The sequence below is a fragment of the Ursus arctos genome, unplaced genomic scaffold (assembly GCF_023065955.2).
Source record: "Ursus arctos isolate Adak ecotype North America unplaced genomic scaffold, UrsArc2.0 scaffold_3, whole genome shotgun sequence".
NCBI lineage: Eukaryota > Metazoa > Chordata > Mammalia > Carnivora > Ursidae > Ursus > Ursus arctos.
In genome coordinates, this window is record NW_026622985.1 from 17,391,471 (window position 1) to 17,410,179 (window position 18,709).

Below are 18,709 nucleotides of genomic sequence, written 5' to 3' on the forward strand. Positions count from 1 at the left end.
TGAAACAGATTTCGCTGAGAGTTTTCAATACCTCCCCTATGCTGGAAGTTAAAGTCCCTGTCCCCCCCACCCCCAACTCTCTTGAGACAAGAACACAGAACAGCCTGGCTCCTGGGGGTGACAGGGAGTTTGAGGAGAGGAGGGTTAAAAAAAAAAAAAAAAGAACAAGGAGAATCAGGCATTTATGAATCTTTCAAAAAATTGGCTTTGCTGCATACTTCGTTAGGAAGCGGTGACCTAGACGTCACATGAGCTCAAAGTAAGATAGAGCAAGACTAGAGAAAAGTGTCGATAGCAAGGCAAAGAGGGAAGAGAAAGGTCACGTGGGGAAGCCAGAGATCAGGGCTGGCTGATTTTTCAAAGGCGGCTCTCTCTGAGCCCCAGTCCAGCCCCAGCCCCAGGCCCCAGGCTCGGCCGCGCGGTGCCTGAGAGTCAGGAGTCTCGGAGCAGCTGCCAGATGGTCACTGCCCAGGCTGTCGGGTGGTTCAAGTTTGCCCGCCACGCCGGCCTGATGCTCCTGCCGGCCCGAGAGAGGCTCAGAGAGGGAGACCGCAGCAAAGCCAGATGTTCTCAGCCAGCTGGTCTTTTCAAGGCCCCACGGCAGCAAAACCATTCCTTTTGGGGTCAGCCCATCACTAGCATGAGAAATGCTGTGCTTTGAGCCCAGGGTGGCCACACTCATTCTGTAAAGGGCCCGAGAGCAAATATTTCAGGCTTTGCAGGCCATGCCCAGGTCTGCCACTGTAGCCACAGACGACATGCAAAGGAACGAGTGTGGCTGTGAGCCAATAATTAGAGACACTGAGATTTGAATTTCATATACTTCTCATATGTTGTGAAAGTGTTCTTATTTTGATTTTTTCCCCCCATTTAAAATCATTCTTAGCTCACAGGCCTACAAAAACAGACAGAGGGCTGGATTTGGCTGACAGGCCATACTTTGCTTTAAGCAAAGCCCAAAGCAGAAGGTTGGGACTTCATAAATGCAAATTAAGAGGAGGTTGATTTGATTTATAGAAGAATCTAAGTAGAGGATGTCTTGAGTGCATTTCAAATAAGATTTGATTGCAACTTCTTCCTGCCACACTCACGGCTACCTTTCTTCCTTTCCCTCCTTTGGTGTTTCTCAGACTGACATTTGTCGTCCATTAGTGGGATGCAAAATTCATGAACGGCATTTTGGAAAACATAGGATAGAATAGGCTAGACTAGGATAAAAAATATAGCAGAGTCCATCGCACGTAACAAAGATTATACCTTATAAAATGTTGCCAGTGGTGTGTATACTGATACATCTGCACTTACACGCCTATGTGCGTACTGGATTGTAATGGGAGATGTATTTCTGATAGTGGATCATGGTTAAAAAGACCACACTCTGGTGAATATTGGGAAAGAGAGAGGTTGAATTTCCAGCCCTCCGAGTCTGACATTTCTCTCTCTGCTCCTGCATCCCTGTGGATTTCTTTGCTGATCGACCCTGAGAACCGCTGGTCAGGGGTCCTCACCGTGGTGCTCTGGCACATGGGGTACCAGAGACGAAGAAGACACAGGCCACACCTCACTGCCTTCCTCTGCACCCCACCACGACACTGAGTGCCGCTCACTCAACACCGTGGAGACGGAGTGCCTGGTGCCTAAGAGAAGCTCGGCAAATGTTTGTTGAATGAATTCCAGACAGCAGGCTTGCAGGTGCAAATGCTCTGTGGCAGAAGGGAGCACAGTGCAATTGCGGAACCGAGAGAAACTCAGTGAGAGAGACTTAGTGGCTGTTCTGCCAGCTACCCCCCCCCCCCCGCCGCCTCAGCTTACACACACTGCGCATTAGGGCCTAGTAGGGGGTCTGAGGCAGAGCACATGCCTCCTCCCTTTTGTCAGGGAGCAAAGGGGCTTATTCTCCAAGGGACATGAGGTCCGTGCAAACATTTGGAAGAGCTCACCTTGGCATGAAGAGAGGGCCATCGCATTACTCAGTGAGAAATGCTAGTTATCACGAAGGCTTCAGAAAGATGTAGAAGTGCGTCCCAGCAACCCAGCAGAATTCCCCATTTCCGGGAGACTGAGAATGGCAAAGCAGGCTGAGGTGGGCTGAGTGGTGCCTTCACAGGCAGGGCTGGGCCGGGTGGGGCAGGGGGCTCTTAGAAGGGAGACCAAGGAGGACTGTCCCAGGGGTGCTGGCAGAAGCAGCTACAACCCTTGCCCTTGCTGCTTGCAGAGGTCCTCCCCGCAAGCTCCTTCCAGATCTCTAGCCTTCCTCTGGCTTTGGGCCTCCAGGCACAGTGGTGGCATTGACATTCACAGGCACTGGTGGTTCTAAGTGCGGTGGCTGGAGGCAGCCCCAGAGGGTGACTGCCACTCTCTGGGTCTCCTCCCTTCATGAACCAGATTTGAGACAATGGCATAACACCACACAGCAGGGACTAGGGAATAGGCTTTGGGAAGAGAGAGGGGAAAGTCACAATGCCAAAGGAGAGCAGGAAGAAACAAGCAGGCACCCTTCTGCCATCCTTCGTGGGGCAGGGTGAGCTGGGCCTCCAGGCGAGGTGTCCTCCCAGCGGAGGGCCGGCCCCCCAGGGCTGGCTGGGGCAGTACACAGGCTACTTGGCTTCAGGGAGGAGGTACACAGGCATTGTCGTGGGTGCTCAGTGCTCCCTAGGCACCGATGAAGGGCAGACAGGAAGCCCCCGGTCTGGCGAGCTTGGGGCCAGCCCCTCGGGCAGGGCGGGGTCCCAGCTAGCTCCCATCCAAGCATTGCAGAGAGCTCCCAGGGGCTCCCTCTGATCCCCTCCACCTGCTCTGCCCAACCCAGGGGAGACCTCGTGCTCCTCAGTATTTCCGTCCGCCTCCCGCCCAGCCTTCTGAATAGCCCGCCAATTCTTTGAGACCCTCCATGTGCAAGGACCTCCTGAGTCTTTCAAGATTTTGGAAAATCCATTGTGTGTACTGATGGCCTCAGACCTGACACATCCTAGTAAGAGCTGGGACTCCTGACTGTGTACTGCCCACCAGTGGACAGACAGGTGGTGGCCCCCAGTGTGGACTTGCAGTGGACCCCAAGGAGGCAGGTTGCAGAGACCCAAACTTTCCCTTCCAGCTCTCAGTGTTTGGTTGTGGTGCTGTGTTCTGGCTTGTTTTATTATTTTATTTTCTTTGGGTGAAACAAACATCTGGTACACAGATCTTCACACATTTTAAATGTCTCCGCCACCTCCTGTGGGTGTTGTAACCCCGCCCCTCTCCTAGCCTGCCGGCTCATTTGAATGTGAACTTAATGGACACTAAGTAAGTCAGCAAAGATGCTGTTTTTATGCAGTGGAGCAGATGTGTGTCTGAGGAAACGTGCTTATACAGGCGACATCGCCCGAAAGGCACCTCCAGTCCGTGCCTTGCCACCCGGCGGGACCCCAAGACAAACCACAGGCACAGCCAACCTTGTAAGTTGTGCCCTGGAAGAAGCTCTCGGGGGAACTGAATGTGAAAACACCACCTGTCTCCGTCCCCTCCACGTGGCGCCAAGGACAGCCCCTGAGCTCGAGTGGCACGCACCAGTCCAGTGCTGGGAAAATACTCTTTGCTTAACAATTCTGATGGATTAAAACCAGGGATGAATCTTTCAAGTTCCAGCCAAACGTAGTTCCAGCACTTTTGGGGATTCTGGGAAGAGCCGGATAGGCCAAGGAATGCTCTCGAAGCCTGGGTTGACTCATCCTCAGGGTTGAAGAATGCTTGCCTGACACATTCCCAGTTTGGGATTTGCCTAGACCCAGAGATGTTCCTTAGGGGAGCTGGAAGCTGGAGCAGGACAGCTGTAGCCCCACCCCCACCGCTCCAGCAAGGACAGGGGTGTGGGCTAAGGTACGAAGCAGCCCAAATGTTCACATGGGCTTTTGGGGCAGTTGTCTTCCCAGCGGAGCACAGGCCTCCCCGGCTCAGGTATGACGTGATGTGATGGAAGGACAGAGGCCCCAGTGCTGGGTCTAGCACTGCTCCTAATTGGCTCAGTCATCTTGCCCTCTCTGCGCTTCCCTCTGTTTATTTGCATAACAAAGGGGGGTCGGCGCAGACGACCTCAAAGCTTTTTGTAGATTTAAAACTCCACGGACAGGGGCGCCTGGGTGGCTCTGTGGGTTAAGCGTCCACCTTCAGCTTGGATCATGATCTCAGGGTCCTGGGATCAAGCCCCGAATTGGGCTCTCCGCTTACTGGTGAGTCTGCTTCTCCCTCTCCCTCTGTGATCTGTCTTGCTTTCACTGTCTCTCAAATAAATCAATAAATCTTAAAAAATAAAGTTAAATAAATAAAACTCCATGGACAGTTGTGTCTTCTCTAAACTCTGTCCAGTGCATGGGATCATTCGGAGATTGGCACTGGGTGTGTGAAAGCCCCCTGCAAACGGAAAGGTACCACGCACATTAGCTCTTCTGATGATGGTGAGTCTGTGAGCTCTGGATCTGCCTGGGCCGTCACCTCGCAGATACTGTTCTTAATGGATTTTCCAGCTTCTTAGATCAGAGAGTTAACAAAAGCCTGGCTGAGCCTGGATTCGGTTTCTCAGAGACTGGACTTGGGGCCTGTTCTGTTGAAACACTTTCTCGGAGCCCGGTGACAGTCACAGACCAGGTGGTGGGGGCTCCTCCCCCAGTCCATCCTGTACTGAATGCCCAGTGACATCCAGCAGCAAGCACTATGCACTAAAAGAAAACCCCCAACTGAAGAGTGGTGGGTCACTCAGTGCTTAGCACACTTTCCACTCGGTGAATGGCCCAAGTCCAGACTTGCATGTTCCAAGTCAGCCATTGTCTTGGTCATCTTCTCCGGAACCAGTGATGTTTGGCCTGAGGTCCTTGGAGAGGCAGGAGGAACTGAGCCAGGAGGAGGATCCCATAGCACCCAGCTATGATGTTTCTGTCACCTTCACCTAAAGGGGCCCCCAAGTGCACAAGCCCCAGCAAGGTCTCTAGGAAAAAGGGCTGATGCTCCCCAAGGAAACCCCACCTAGCTAGAAAAAACTGAATTTTGGCTGCTTATTATGTACATGATCTTGTTTAATATACACACCCCACGACGGGGCAGGCTGGTGCCGCTATGGTCATCACATCATCATCATCATCACCACCATCATCATCATCACCGTCATTGAAATGGAAGCACAAAGATGTTAAATAACTTTACTCAAGGTCACAAAGCACCAGTATTTGTGTATCTACTATCAGAGTCGACACTCTACTATGCCTTCCCCAGAGTAGGGACAGGTCAGCTTGGTGCCTTCATGTGACCAGAGATCTTGTTCTGTCTTGAGACACTGTTTGGCAGCAAAGTCAAAAGAGTCACCAGAACTTGGTGGGTTAAATAAATAAAACTTGAACAAAGACCTGGCAGCTTTGGAGAAATGAGCTACTGAGGTTTGAGAAGTCATTTATCTCTAGGATTCTAGGAGCCTTTGAGGAGGAATTAGACCTTAGGGACAGCTTTTTATAAAGGCCTGGGAAGAAGTCAGTCCAGGCAGAGAGGTGGCTTTCCCAGTTTAACGCTCCAGCTGAACGGTGCTAGGTGAAATAGGGACCTCCTCACCAGATTGTCTGCCACTGCCAACCGTGGTGGTTATGTCATTCTATCAAGAAGGGAGGCATTCTGGTGACTGACAAAATCACGACGGGATAATGGCAGAGCTTCCAATACACCATATGCATGGCTGGTCTGGGGCTTCCCAGGTATGAACCTCCTATTTTATAGTTTTCTGTGTGTCTTTGTTGTTGTTGTTGTTATTTCTTAAAAATATTTTATTTTTAAGGACTCTCTACACCCAACGTGGGGCTTGAACTTACAGCCCTGAGATCAACAATCACACGTTCCACTGCTCCACCAACTGAACCAGCCAGGCACCTCCCTCCTGGTTTTTTGAAAGCACTTAGGCTTGTAGCTGGAGGCTCCGGAGTTGGCATTTAGAGAGTTGACACAACACTCCAGAATAAACCAGGTGGCAGCTGGGTGCTCTGTGTCAGGGAAAAGGAGTATTAAAATGATGCTCAGTAATCCTTCTCTCCGCAGAGTCCCTCAAAGAGCATGAGCCCAGGCAGCCTTTGGCTTATAGGAAAATAAAAATGGATAACATTCACAGAGATAGCCAGTAAGCGTGATGCAGGGAGAACAGAGGTGTTCAAGGTGCAGCCAACCCTTGACAATTATTAGGAACATCCCACTCCAATCACCATCACGATTTTAGGATAGGAGAAGGTACCAGACACATCGATCATGGAAGCTATCATACCCATGATTCCTGGCTAAGAAAAACTGCCCCAGTCGTAGCGCCCAAGGAGGGAATTGTCCCCAGCTGTTCCTGATCCAATGTTTGATTGTTTTTACCACGTGACCGTCTCTTTGCCAAATGTGATTGAACAGGAGTGGATGCCTTGCCCAGGACGTGCCACCCATGGGGAACTGGCTGGTATTGTTTGATGAAGCCCATGTCAACTGACCCTACCCAAATGAGAGAATTAGCAAGTAGATCAACCAAATTATATCTTTCTCTCTTAGGGAATTGATTTTGGAAATAAAGAGAAAATGAGCTGGCTGGTAGCAGGACACGAATCATGAAGGAACACTTAGAAGAGGTGAGTGAGGAGTGCAGTCACCAAGTCACCCTGATGCCGGGGAGCACCAGGACCAGTTCTAACACAGATGTCTCCCCGCGCGGGCTGGCAATGTACCCTCACAGGTGGCGACCACATTGTGCACAAGGTGGAGGATGTACCTTTTGTTGCAACTGAAGATGTATATTGTTAAACAGTGTTTGTCAGACAGGATGTTGAGAGGAGTGCTTCAGGCAGAATGGAGAACCCCAAGTGGGTGCTTTGGAGGGAAGAGCTGGAGCATAATGACAAAGTGTGCAATGGAGTTGTGTTTTGCACAGGTGTGCAAGTTTGGTCCTGTTGAGTATAGAAGACAGCAGTTGGGGCCATAATACTTATCCTCAAATAAAATACATCTGAAGGCTTGAAGAGTAACCAAGTGAATGGGATGACAAGTGGGGATGGGATTTAATTCCTTTAAAGACTTGCCAAAAATTCTAGTATTTGAACGTGCACCACTGTATTAGGGCTCTTTTGGTTTCAAGTGACAGAAATTCAACTCAAATGAACTTTTGAAGGAACTAGATGGCTCATATAATTGAAAAACGTAAAGACAGAACTGACTTTAGTCCTGGATCCACATGTGCAAAATTAGGAGTTACCCCTTCTCTCTTACTCCGCTTTCCTCCAGTTGGCTCTCTGCTTTGGTTGGTAGGCTCTTCCCACACTTGACAAGGTGGTCAACATTGTACTGTATGGTGACTAACATAATGTAATAAAAAAATTTAAAAAAAAAAAGGTAGCCAACATTGACTTCATACTTCATGCTTCCCTCCTTCCCGCTGAGCAGCCTCAGTAGGCAAAGAGTAATGCCTACAAGTATTACCCACGTCCCACGGACAGCTCTCAGTGGTCCACCTTGGGACACGGATTGATTTCTGAACCAATCACTGGGACCAGGGAAAAGCAGCGCTCTGATTGGCCTGGGTTGGATCACGTGTCCAGCTCCGCGCTAGGGAATGACGTCATCCTACCGGCGCACAGAGCCTACTACAGAAAATGGTTGTTACTGGAGGGATGGATGTTGAACAGGCAGTGACAACAGATGCCACCTTAGCCCCAAACAAAATGGCTGAGCTCAATCTCTCCAGAGTCATGAGCCTTGAACTCCTGACGTTAACCTCCTATAGCCAATGCTCAATGACTTTCTGTTCCCAGTTCCGTGAGGGAGGATAAACAATATTTTGGGTTTATTAATAACGGGTTTATTAGGTTCTTACCTACAAAAAGAATCCACTCTGGTTTGTTTAAACAGAAAAAAATATGTTAAAGGATATTAGTGGCTCCCAGAATCTCCAGCAGAGTCAGAGAATGGGGCTTGAGGCTCTGCCACGAACAATACCCCACTGCCCACTCGTCCGGGCACAGGCTCGAGCCCACCACCCCTGTCGCAGGCTCCTGGGAGCGTCTCTGTCCCCGCTGCCTCCAGGGGCTGCACGTCCACTGCCGCGCTCCGCTCTGTCGCCAAGACGCAAGCCCCTGCCGCAGCGGCTTCCTCGCTCTTCATTCTTCCTGATTGAAGTTTCGTGTTGCTACGGCCAGTTGGCAGAGCCCGTGTCCTAGCTGCAGAGTGAGTCTGGGAAACTGAGTTCTGATCTCCACCCCGGTGAAGTAATGCCTGAAACACGGCCTACTTTCCTAAGTTAGAAAGGCTGTTCAAATGATGCCGGACTGGCACCAATATGACCCACATCCACGAGGCCACACTTCAAACAGTCGGGGCTTATATGTCTTCTGGGTTCCGGAGAGATCAAGTCACGGGGTCAAGACTCTTTATTTCCGCATGTGTCCTGCCAATAAATCTGTGAGTCTCTGATCTTTGCAACCAATGGAAGGCCGTTAACGCAAGCAGTTTGGCCAATGCAATTTGGAGAAAATTTAGCTTGGGGGAGTGTTTCCTTCCCAGCCAGATTGCATCACTAATGCTGAGATTTCTTCTTCAAGAGGAGAGTCTTCAGTGGGGCTTCTGAAGGTGCCTGCAAAGCATGGCCACGCGGAGCCTTCCCAGGAGTGCCAGCCCACAGACATTTAACAGGCCTTGTTCCAGAACTCTACGAATGCCACACTGGGCCACTGTTTCACCACAGACCATCCCCAGCCATTGGTAAGAAACGGGTTGCCAGGAGGGGGCTCCCTGGCAAGGCCTTCCCCATGTGATAAATGTCCTTCAAAGTTTGGAATCCTACAGCAGCACTTCCCAGGGGACTGGGTTATCTGACCTCCTTCCTGTGGCTCCCCACTGCTCTTAGGAGCTCAAGTGATTAAATTAAGAAGATTTTTGAGGGGCGCCTGACTGGCTCAGTTGGTGGAGCTAGCGACTCTTGATCTCAGGGTTGTGAGTTCGAGCCCCACAACAGGCGTGGAGATTACTTAATTAAACTTAAAAATATATATAGATTTTGAGTATCAACTATGTGCCAGGCATTGTACTATTGTACTGACCCTGGATGTACGCGGCCTCCAGGGACACTTCAGACAAGTATCTCAGCCAAAGCTTAACTGCAGCAACGTGAGGCAAGGATGAGAATGAAAATGTTCAAGCACCATTATCCAGAAAGAGAGACATGGTTTTCATTTTTACAGACTTATTGATCAGGGTCACTTCAGAAGCTGAGGTCTTTGACTTAATAATACAGGCACATAGGGGCACCTGGGTGGCTCTGTCAGCTGAGCGTCTGACTCTTGATTTCGGCTCAGGTCACGATCTCAGGGTTCTGAGATCAAGCCCTGAGTCGGGGTCTGCCCTGGGCGTGGAGTTTGCTTAAGATTCTCTCTCTCCCTCCCTCTCCTTCTGCCCCTGGACCCTTCTCTCTCCCCGTCTAAAATTTAAAAAGATAATAATAATAATAATAATAATAATAATAATAATAATATAGGAGTATAGTCATTATGCTTTCCAAACACAGAGTCTAACAAAGAAATGTCTCTGATCAGATCATTCCTTTGTGTAAAAGTCTTTCAAAGTTCTCACCATTAAATATATTTAATTTTATAATAAATGAAAAGTGTAAACTTGGAGCAAATAATGACCACCTGAGAAAACCCAGCCAGAGCAGTCACCTGGATACACATAACTGGCCCTCCACCCTGGCGGTGTGTGGAACTCCCCTCAGAGTATTGAAATGTTCCACAAAGCAAAATACGGGCTTTGAGAGCAAGTGAAAAGGGGAAATGTTTGCTCTAGACCCCAAATACTCTCGTCTGACCAGAGGCCTGGCCGGTCCCACGGAGGCGGCAGGTGCCCACGAGGACCGCTAGGTGTCGCTGTGAACCCGCGAGAGCCGGGCCTCACGCCGCGGGCACAGTTGAGCTTGGTCTGTTTTCAATCAACACGTTGTCAGTTTTCCTCCGCGAGGCCCCAGGGGTGTGCTAGGAATTTTTATTTCTTGAGAAATCCTGCGATTCAGCTGCCCTTTGTTGGCCCTGCTTGAGAACATGAAGACTGTGCTTGCTCTCCCAGCCCCCCAGGCTGGGGCCCCCCTGGCAAGGGTCTTTGGACCACCAGCTACAGTGCCACTCCTTCCCCGTTCCTCCTGTGAACAACCCTGGCCTCAGCCTTGCTCTCCCCCTCCCTTTCTGCCTCTTCACTCCTCTTTTTATCTTTCTCTCCCGGTGCCCAGTGACACTAATGAGCCCTCAGGGGCTCTGTGCAAAGGGCCTCATGCTAGAAGCCTTGTCCTGGTGAATTTCAAGGCACGCACACCAGCTCCCACATCAACTAGCTTGCAAATTCCATGCTCGCATTCCACCTTCCCCTTCCCCTTTTGATTTTACCCCTGGCCTTGCCCCTTTTCTCCAAAGCAGCCACAAAATTAAGGCAGTGTTGGAATGGGAGCAACAAGACGCAAAGATATCTTACTGTGAGTTTCGGACCCTAGTCCTGGCGTAAAGGGGTTGGAAGCCACCCCTGCTTTCAGACCCCCCCACCTCCCTCTGCCACTTGCTAAACCGTGAGACCTCTGGCCTTCCTTAGCTGTGAGAGCTTTCTGAGTTTCCATTCTTCAGAGGTAAATTAGATAGTACCTCCTGATGCATCCATTAAATAAAATTATAAGTACAAAGGGCCCCGTGAGATCTTGCACACTGCAAGCATTCTATAAATGCAAAGTGATTTTAATTATTATTGCATGGACACTTATGCAGACGCGTTAGCACACACTCAGCCAAAGGTACAGAACTTAGGCCCTCGTTCTCCTGAACCTGTGGTAAGATGGTGTGTTAAGGAAACAAAATCTGGGGGCACTTGGTCAGAGATGCCAAGCACCGCGGCTGATTCTAACCCTCTCTACTCATGTCAACAGTGATGAAGTTGTTCTGAGCCCAGCTGGGAGCTGTCTTGGTCAATAGCAGTAGCTTGCTTGGCAAAATGCCCTGATCGAGGTCCTGGGGCCTTCTGGGAAAAGGCCACTTGTGGGCGGAGCCGCCCCTCCCTCCCCCCTCCCGAAGGTTTGGTACACCACTCCCTGGCTTCCAGCTACCACACTGCTGCTGTGGGGTTTTGTGGGTGACCACACGGCAGAATCCCGACTGTGGGTGCCCTGTGGCAGCTCTGCAGGCCCTGAGGCTACACACCCTGGAGAGCTTGGGGGAAAGGTGGAAAGAAGGCAGAGCCGGGTCTTTTACCGGAGGCGTTTCTAGACTACTGGAGGAAGAAGCTAAATGGTAAAAAGAGCCCCTGCTGGTCCAGATTAGTAACTGCAGCCCCATCCATCCGCCTTTGGAAGAGGGGGCTCATTCTGAGTGACCCAGATCTTGATTGACTGTCTTTGGAAGGCCCTGGAATACTCAGAGCCAAGATGAGCCTGTCTCATTGAGCCGCAGACAGGTCGGGAATGTGTACAGAACGGAGGAAAGAGTAGACTGCCTTTTATGCCGCCCAACGCTGAGTGCTCTGAGCTTGGCAGGACTCTGGGAGGCCAGTGGCCATTTCAGATCCCAACCCAAGGCAGGCAGAAGAGGACAGACACTCTGGGGGTGTATGTCCTGGTCCAGAAGCTGGTGTTGACACTGTACCTGTGACAGCTTGATTTCTGCAGCCAAAAGAAGCCTTGGACTTTCAAGGAAAAGAGTTATTCGGTCAGAGGATCCACCAGAGTGTTCAGTCATCTGACACCTTTTCCCACCGGAATGCAAATCAAGGGGCATCACTGAACTCTTCCCACTCAGGCTCGGAGCAGGCACCCCCAGGAACCCTCAGGTTCCTGTCCTGGTTCTGTGACCTCTGGGCAAGTCCCCTCATCTCTCCAGCCCTCAGCTTTCTCCTCTGTAAAATGCAGGGGACGGGACCAGCCGCAAAGCAGTGCCCAGCACATCTTAGACACACGGTCCCATCCTGAGGTTGGTAGAGAGATAGCTGCAGACCCCCCGGGGGTGCAGAGGAAGCCGCCACGGAGAAGCTCGGTGAGGTCAACCCACATTCCAGAGCACGCTTAGACTCCTCCTGCCCAGGATCTGGGAAGGGCCGAATGCCCCACACCACGGCCTAGTCTGAGGGTGCCTCGCTTTCTTTGACAAATTTGGAAAACCCTCATGCCTTGGTGCTGAGAAGGCAAAATGGTACAGCCCCTTTGGAACACTCCGGCAGTTTCTCAGAAAGATACAGAATTACCACATGACCCAGCAAGTCCACTCTTAGAGACAGTCCAAGAGAAATTAGAACCTAGGCCTGCAAAAGTACTTGCACGCGAACATTCATTGCAGCATCATTCATAATAGCCGCGAGGCGCACACAGCTCGATCCAGCAGCTGATGAATGGATAAGCACAGCGCCATGTGCTCCCCCGGGAGAACGTCCCTCGGCCATGGCTGGGAAAGAAGTGCGGTGCCTGCTGCAGCCGAAACGGATCTTGGTAACGTTATGTCCAATGAAATAAGCCAAGACACAAAAGGACAAATACTCTAGGATTCTATTTCCGTGGAACGTCCAGAATAGGCAAATCCATAGAGACAGATGGATTCGTAGGTACCAGGGCCTGGGGACGGGGAATGACCGCGTATGGGACTGGGATTTATTTGGAGGAAGATGAAACTATTTTAGAATTAGGTAGTGCTGGTGGTCATACCACTTTGTGAATATACTAAAAACCCACTGAATTTTATGGGATGTGAATTAAATCACAATATGGATAATAAAATGGTTACCGAAAAAAAAAAGGGACAGTTTCGCATGCCAGCTGGAGTGTGCTCTTACTGTGGAAGGAGAAACGAGATGGGCAGTGCGGGGAGGGCTAGAGAGCCTTGCCTATAAATCAGATTAACCAGGTTCCCTCCCTCAGCCCTGCCTGGCTCTGAAGGGGCTAGGGCTGCCTCCGCGTTTTCTCAACACCACAGAAATCAAAGAGCTGCGGGGATGCTGGGGCTCAGCGTGGGGGCAGCAGGAGGCTCGCCTCCAAGCACTGGGCCAGCCCCACCCAGCAGGAAACACATAGGAAGAAAAAAGCTCCTAAGCGTGCTTTGCTTTGGTCTTAAGATTTACAAGGATCATGTTTTCCAAACTCCAAATCAGGACTGATAATTACAGTTTGTGCTCATGGGGACAGTAGGAAATACCATTTTAAGGTAGGACCGTCTCCCCAGACCTGATCATAAGGCTTCAGTTTTCCTGGACACACTCATCTGCCTTTTTCCCCTCTAAGCAGACAGGTTTCCTAAGAGCTTAGACCCTTTGGGGAGTCCCAGGGAACATTTTTTTCCTACAACTCAGGTCTCCTGGGGAAAGGTGTTTAATCAGAACTGGACAGTGGTCAACCCTTATCTGTGATTTCGCTTTCAGAGATTTTCATTACCTGCAGTTGACTACGGTCCGGAAGCAATGATCCTCCTTCTGGCGTGTTGCCAGAAGGTCGGTGGTACCTCAGTGTCACAGTGCCCATGCCATTCACCTCATCATCTCTCATCATCACAAGGAGAAGGGTGAGTACAGGACAATACGATATTTTGAGAGAGAGAGACCACATTCACCTAATTTTTATTGATGTGCATATTGATATAATTGTCCTGTTTTATTATTACTTATCGTTAGTAATCTCTTACTATGCCTCTTTTATAAATTAAACTTCATCATAAACTTTATGGATGTATAGGAAAAATATAGTACAAATAACGTTTGGTACTATCTGCCATTTCAGTCATCCACGGGGTGGGGTGTCTTGGAATGTACCCCCCATGGATGAGGGGACTACTGTACTTTTTAGACTGGGAGCAAATGTAATGCAGTGCTTGGGCTGAATGAGGTGCCTGTAACCTCTCCCGTGGCAGGGCACTGACTCCAGACCTAGAAAATCTATGCATGTTTCCTGTTTCCTCCAAGCCTGTTTGGAATATTGACAGGAAGTTCAGTGCAGCAGAAATGCTGAGGGGTTCTCTTTACTTCCCCAACACACACATGACCACCATCCCCTGGTAGTGACAGATGTCACAGATGAGGCATGGGGGCAGTTACATTTGGGAGGAACTGTTCAGTGTTCTCTGAAATGGCTGGTAGTTTCCACTAACCCCTGCTGTGGCCCTTTTCTCTAATATGGAATAGGGCCTGAGAGAACTCAGAACTTCCTTCCTATCTGAGACACTCGTTCAAGAAGTTTCCTTATACCCACCATCCCCCACCTCTGCCACCCTGGACCAAGCTACCGACATTCATATCTGGATTAATCCAATAGCCACTTCATTGGTCTACTTCCAGCCCTGTTCCCTGCCCCCCATATGTCTATTCTCAAATCAGCAGAGAGATGCCTTTTTTTTTCAAGATTTATTTATTTATTTATTTATTTATTTATTTTAGCTGGGAGGGGGAGGGAGAGGGACAAGCAGATACGCCCCCAGAGCCCACCTCGGGGCTCAATCCCACGGCCCAGAGATCACCACCTGAGCCGAAACCAAGAGTCCGCCGCTTAACAAACTATGTCACGCAGGCACCCCCAAGAGAGATGCTTTTAAAATATAAATGGTATCACCCCTGAAAGCCCTGCAAGAGCTCGCATCATACTTGGAGTAAGAACCAAAGTCCTTACTAGCGTCCCCAAAACCCTACGTGATGATTATACGATCCCCCGACCCCTCCCCATACACGCCCACAGACACACATTCCCAGCCTGTCCCCACAGATACATGCTCCCTCCCCCACAAACACCCCTCTGCAGTCACCTGCAGTCTTTATGCTCATCACCCTGTTCTTCTTACCGATCCTCGACTTGCCCCTGCCTTTGTATTTCCAGCCTGGAGGCTCTTCCCAGCTCCCTGCGTGGCTCTTTCCCCACTTGCAGCCACTGCTTCTCACCTCACTTACCGTGGGGGCGCTCCTTGAGCACCCTCGTTCACGTGGCCGTCCCCTCCCTCCGTAACCCTGACCCTGTTCATTCTTCTCAGTGGCATTTGCCACCATCAACACTTCATGCATATACATGTGGATTATGTGTCTACAGATACACATATGTAATGTGTAGAATCCATTTGTCTATCATTCCTGTGGAAATAAACGAAGACCAACCCTATGAGAAGAGCAAAAGCTACGACTTGTTCATAGCTCACTCCAGCAAGGTAGTCCGCCAGGCCACTCGAATTCTAGCAGAGACTCAAAGGCAGGCAGAGGAGCGGGAAAGCTGTAGGTGGAACAAAGGGAGGGCTTCAGGTATGGTCTGACCCGAGGCTGCGGGCGTGGGGAGGCTGCCGGCGTGGGGAGGCTGCCGGCGTGGGGAGGCCGTAAGCAGGCTCACTGGAGGGGACGCATCTTCTGCGATTGGTGGGGAGTGATACCTGGCTTTCTGTGGTCGGTCCTCAGTTGGAAGTGGACATCAAGTTAGGGAAGCTTCAGTAATTCATCAGGCCCTGGCCATTCCGGGCAGCCTGTTACAGAAGTTATCGCTCACCATCCTAGACTGAGACTAAAGAGAGCGACTTGGCTTCCGGCGAGCCTGACTTACAAAAGGCCAGCCTCCTGGGCCGCTCCTTGTGGATCAGGCCTTGGTTTCCTGCAGGTGGTGGGTCAGAGTTCTGTTTTTATCCACGGTCCGAGCGTTGTTCGTGTGTACATTCAGTCTCTCGTCCTTCACGAGGATATACACGGTAAGAACACTGTTTTATTTACTGCTCTATCCCCAGAGCCTGAAATAGCATCTGGTGCCTCGCAGGCACGCGGTGGCTGTTTGCTGTTGACTGTCCTAGTGTTCGTCCGGGTCCGGATCTCGTCGGAAACGCCGTGGCTCTGCCGCGTGGCCTGGGGAGCAAGCCCAGAGCAAGCGTGCAGAGTTCAGTCCCAGTGTGCGAATGTTCGCTGAGCGCTCGCTGCACAACGGAGGCTCTGGTGGGGCTGTGGTTACTCAGCTTACACAGCACACGCGGCGGCTGAGCGTGGATCGAAGACCGGGATTCCCAGTGCTTTCGCCTTTGCTCGGAGCTTCTCTTCTCTCCCAGTTTGAACTCCTCTCTACCTTTAAGGTCCCACGGGTTCTAGGTCCTGCATTATCCTCGGAGACTGCTGGGGCCACCCCTGCTTTCTCCAGCACGGACCGCCGGTGAGACTCATTCAGTCCCCACAACGTGCCCGTGTGGTAGCTGCTTGTCTTTTTAAGGAGATGGTGATCTTCTCAGTTGGATTATTTATTCCCTTTTAGAGCAGAAGCTGCCTCTCACCCCCAAAACAGGTGACACACAGGAAAGTCTTGGGGGTCTGAGTCTCTGCCCATCCCCCCACCCCTCCTATGTTTGACCTTTTTTTCCCCTGAGGTCCGGATCAGGTGTCTAACTGGCCCCAGGATACTTCCATTTTCCACAAACGAAATCCCCCCTGGCTCAGCGCTGCCATTCGGACATGTATGCTGGCCTGACAGCCCATGGCTGGGGCCCCCTACTCACACATCTTAATTATTTTCTGACAAGGGCTCCCCTTGAAGTCTTTTACAGAAATATTTAAATAGTTCTGAGTTACCTGTTCTTCCAGAAAGGTTTGAGTTAATTTATCTTTCAGACAGAACCCTCAAGGCCGGGGGCACCTGGGTGGCTCAGTCAGTTAAGCATCCTGACCCTTGGTTTCAGCTCAGGGCATGATCTCAGGGTCGTGAGATCGAGCCCCGAGTCAGGCTCGGTGCTCACCATGGAGTCTGCTTGGGATTCTCTCTTTCGCTCTCCCTCTGCCCGTCCTCCTGCTCCCACACTCTCGCTCTCTCTGTCTGTCGCTCAAATAAATAAATCTTAAACACACACACTCGAGGAACCAAGAAACGAATAGTCCAGGATGGTACAGGGAGCAGAATCTTTGGGGGGCGCTTATCAGCAGGCTAAGGTCAGCCGTGGCAGATGGAACGTAAGCCCCTCAAGGGCAGGGATGTGGGGCAGCTGTGTTTACTCCTGAATCAGCACCTGGCATACAGTAGATGCTCCATAAATATTTATTGAATGAATGGGAGTTACAAACACGCACATTAAGTTTGAAATGAGAAACGCCACGTTTCAATAGGGATTGTTTTCAATATTCACTCATTTTGTCGCTTTGGTTTTCTCAGCCATCACAACGCACATTACATAAAAAAAGGCAAATGATAGAAGTACAGATGCGAAAGAGGGCTCTGAGGAGTGAGTGTCCCTGCCCGGTTTCTGTTCACGCTTCCCACGGAGCACCACGGAGAGCTTGAACTCTGGAATTCACCACGTGGTTTCAAATCCCTCAACAATTATGGGTCCCTCTGTGGTCTAATCCCTGAACGTCTCTGTCCCAATTTTATGACTCAGAGGCAGGCAACTCAACATTAGCTGCAGAAGTCCATATGTGTTTAAGGCCTTGAAAGGGAAATGTGAGAAAATTTTCACAAGATCCATAGCACTCCCTGGCTTTCTTTTATTCAGATAAGTTTTTTTCCCCCAAACCTGGTAAATGTTAGAAAACAAATGGCCTCAGCCCTGGACCTCAGAGTTCTGCTTTCCTCTCACCCGGGAGCTAAATATGCAAAGGAAAAAGCAGATTTTCTCTTGGCCAAAGAACGTCTCACCTCATGCCGCTCCTGCCCCCCTGTCTTGGCTTCCTCCGGGCTCCCATCGTGGGAAGAAACTGAGCCCCTTGAACAGACCCCAGCCTTCAGGAAGTCCCTCCCTGTGTCTGACTTAAATCTCTTCTGGCCGAGAAGTCCAATTCCCCCTTGCCCTGTCATCACTGGAGAAGGGGGAACAGCTGCTCGCTGCTCTCCTTTTAATCATCCTTAATGGGCTCATAAACAGTTATTAGGTCCCCCTTCAGCCTTCCCTGAGCCTCATTTTACTTGCATTGAGGCTGAGAGCTTCTGAGGAAGGCGTCTTACTCAGGGCTCCACAGACTTGTGGAGTCTTAAATGGGTAATCAGCCACTTCACCCACTTTAACCTCCACAAATGAACAGCTCTGCCTCCTTTTGCAAAATTTAAATCCATTCAAGGGAGTTCCCTGGCAACCAACCCTTATTAATAAATCACGCCTGCTCTAGGCCAGGACAGGGCATTTTTTAAACGTTTCTTTCTCTTGAGAAGTCACACTGGCGCACAGGCACACAATAAACACACAGCTGCTCCCTCAAAGTTCTGCATTTGCAGAATTGTGGGCCTGGGGAGTTCTCAGCTGGCTCCCCAACCGAGAAGGGGGTTTGCTGCTCTAATAGACTCTCGCCTGGGCCTTTCTTGTGGTTACTGGACTAGGAACATAGCAGCTGGGGGCGGGGGGTGGGGGCGGGCAGGACATAGAGCTAGAGCAAGACCCGCTCAGCCTCCGCTAGGCACACACTAGAAAGTTCCATTTTCTGCTCCGTCATGCTACCGTTTATTTTCCGTACTGTTCACGCCCACTGGGGAAAGTCCCAATTGTTTGGTTGGTTAGCGCTTTCTACTGTATCTCCGCTCTGGGTCCTGTGGTTCCCTCCAGCGGCAGGAGGCAGGGGAGGAACAGGCAGGGAGGTGGTAAGGTGGGTGCTGTTTGAGCTTTGAGAAAGAGTGACTTCATTTCAAGAGAAATTTTAACCAGGATGGCTAAGATGGAAAGGACTGACAACACCAAGTGTGGGCAAGGAAGTAAAGCAACTGGAACTGTCCGTCACTGCTGGTGGAGTTGTACATCAGAGCCACCAA

General features: G+C 50.5%; 1 long non-coding RNA gene across 4 annotated transcripts in view; it reads left to right on the forward strand.

Annotated features, from left to right (window-relative positions):
• The first annotated feature begins 6,621 nt into the window (after window positions 1-6,621).
• LOC113258705 (uncharacterized) overlaps window positions 6,622-18,709 on the forward strand; it is a 40,837-nt gene continuing 28,749 nt past the window's right edge. For 3 of the 4 annotated variants that reach the window (XR_008956261.1, XR_008956260.1, XR_008956259.1), the window contains exons 1-2: window positions 6,622-8,733; window positions 13,402-13,541. This is a non-coding gene — a long non-coding RNA (uncharacterized LOC113258705). Of the gene's footprint in view, window positions 8,734-13,401; window positions 13,542-15,725; window positions 16,139-18,709 lie in introns of all 4 variants that reach the window. The other variant, XR_006410000.3, reaches the window with a different exon arrangement.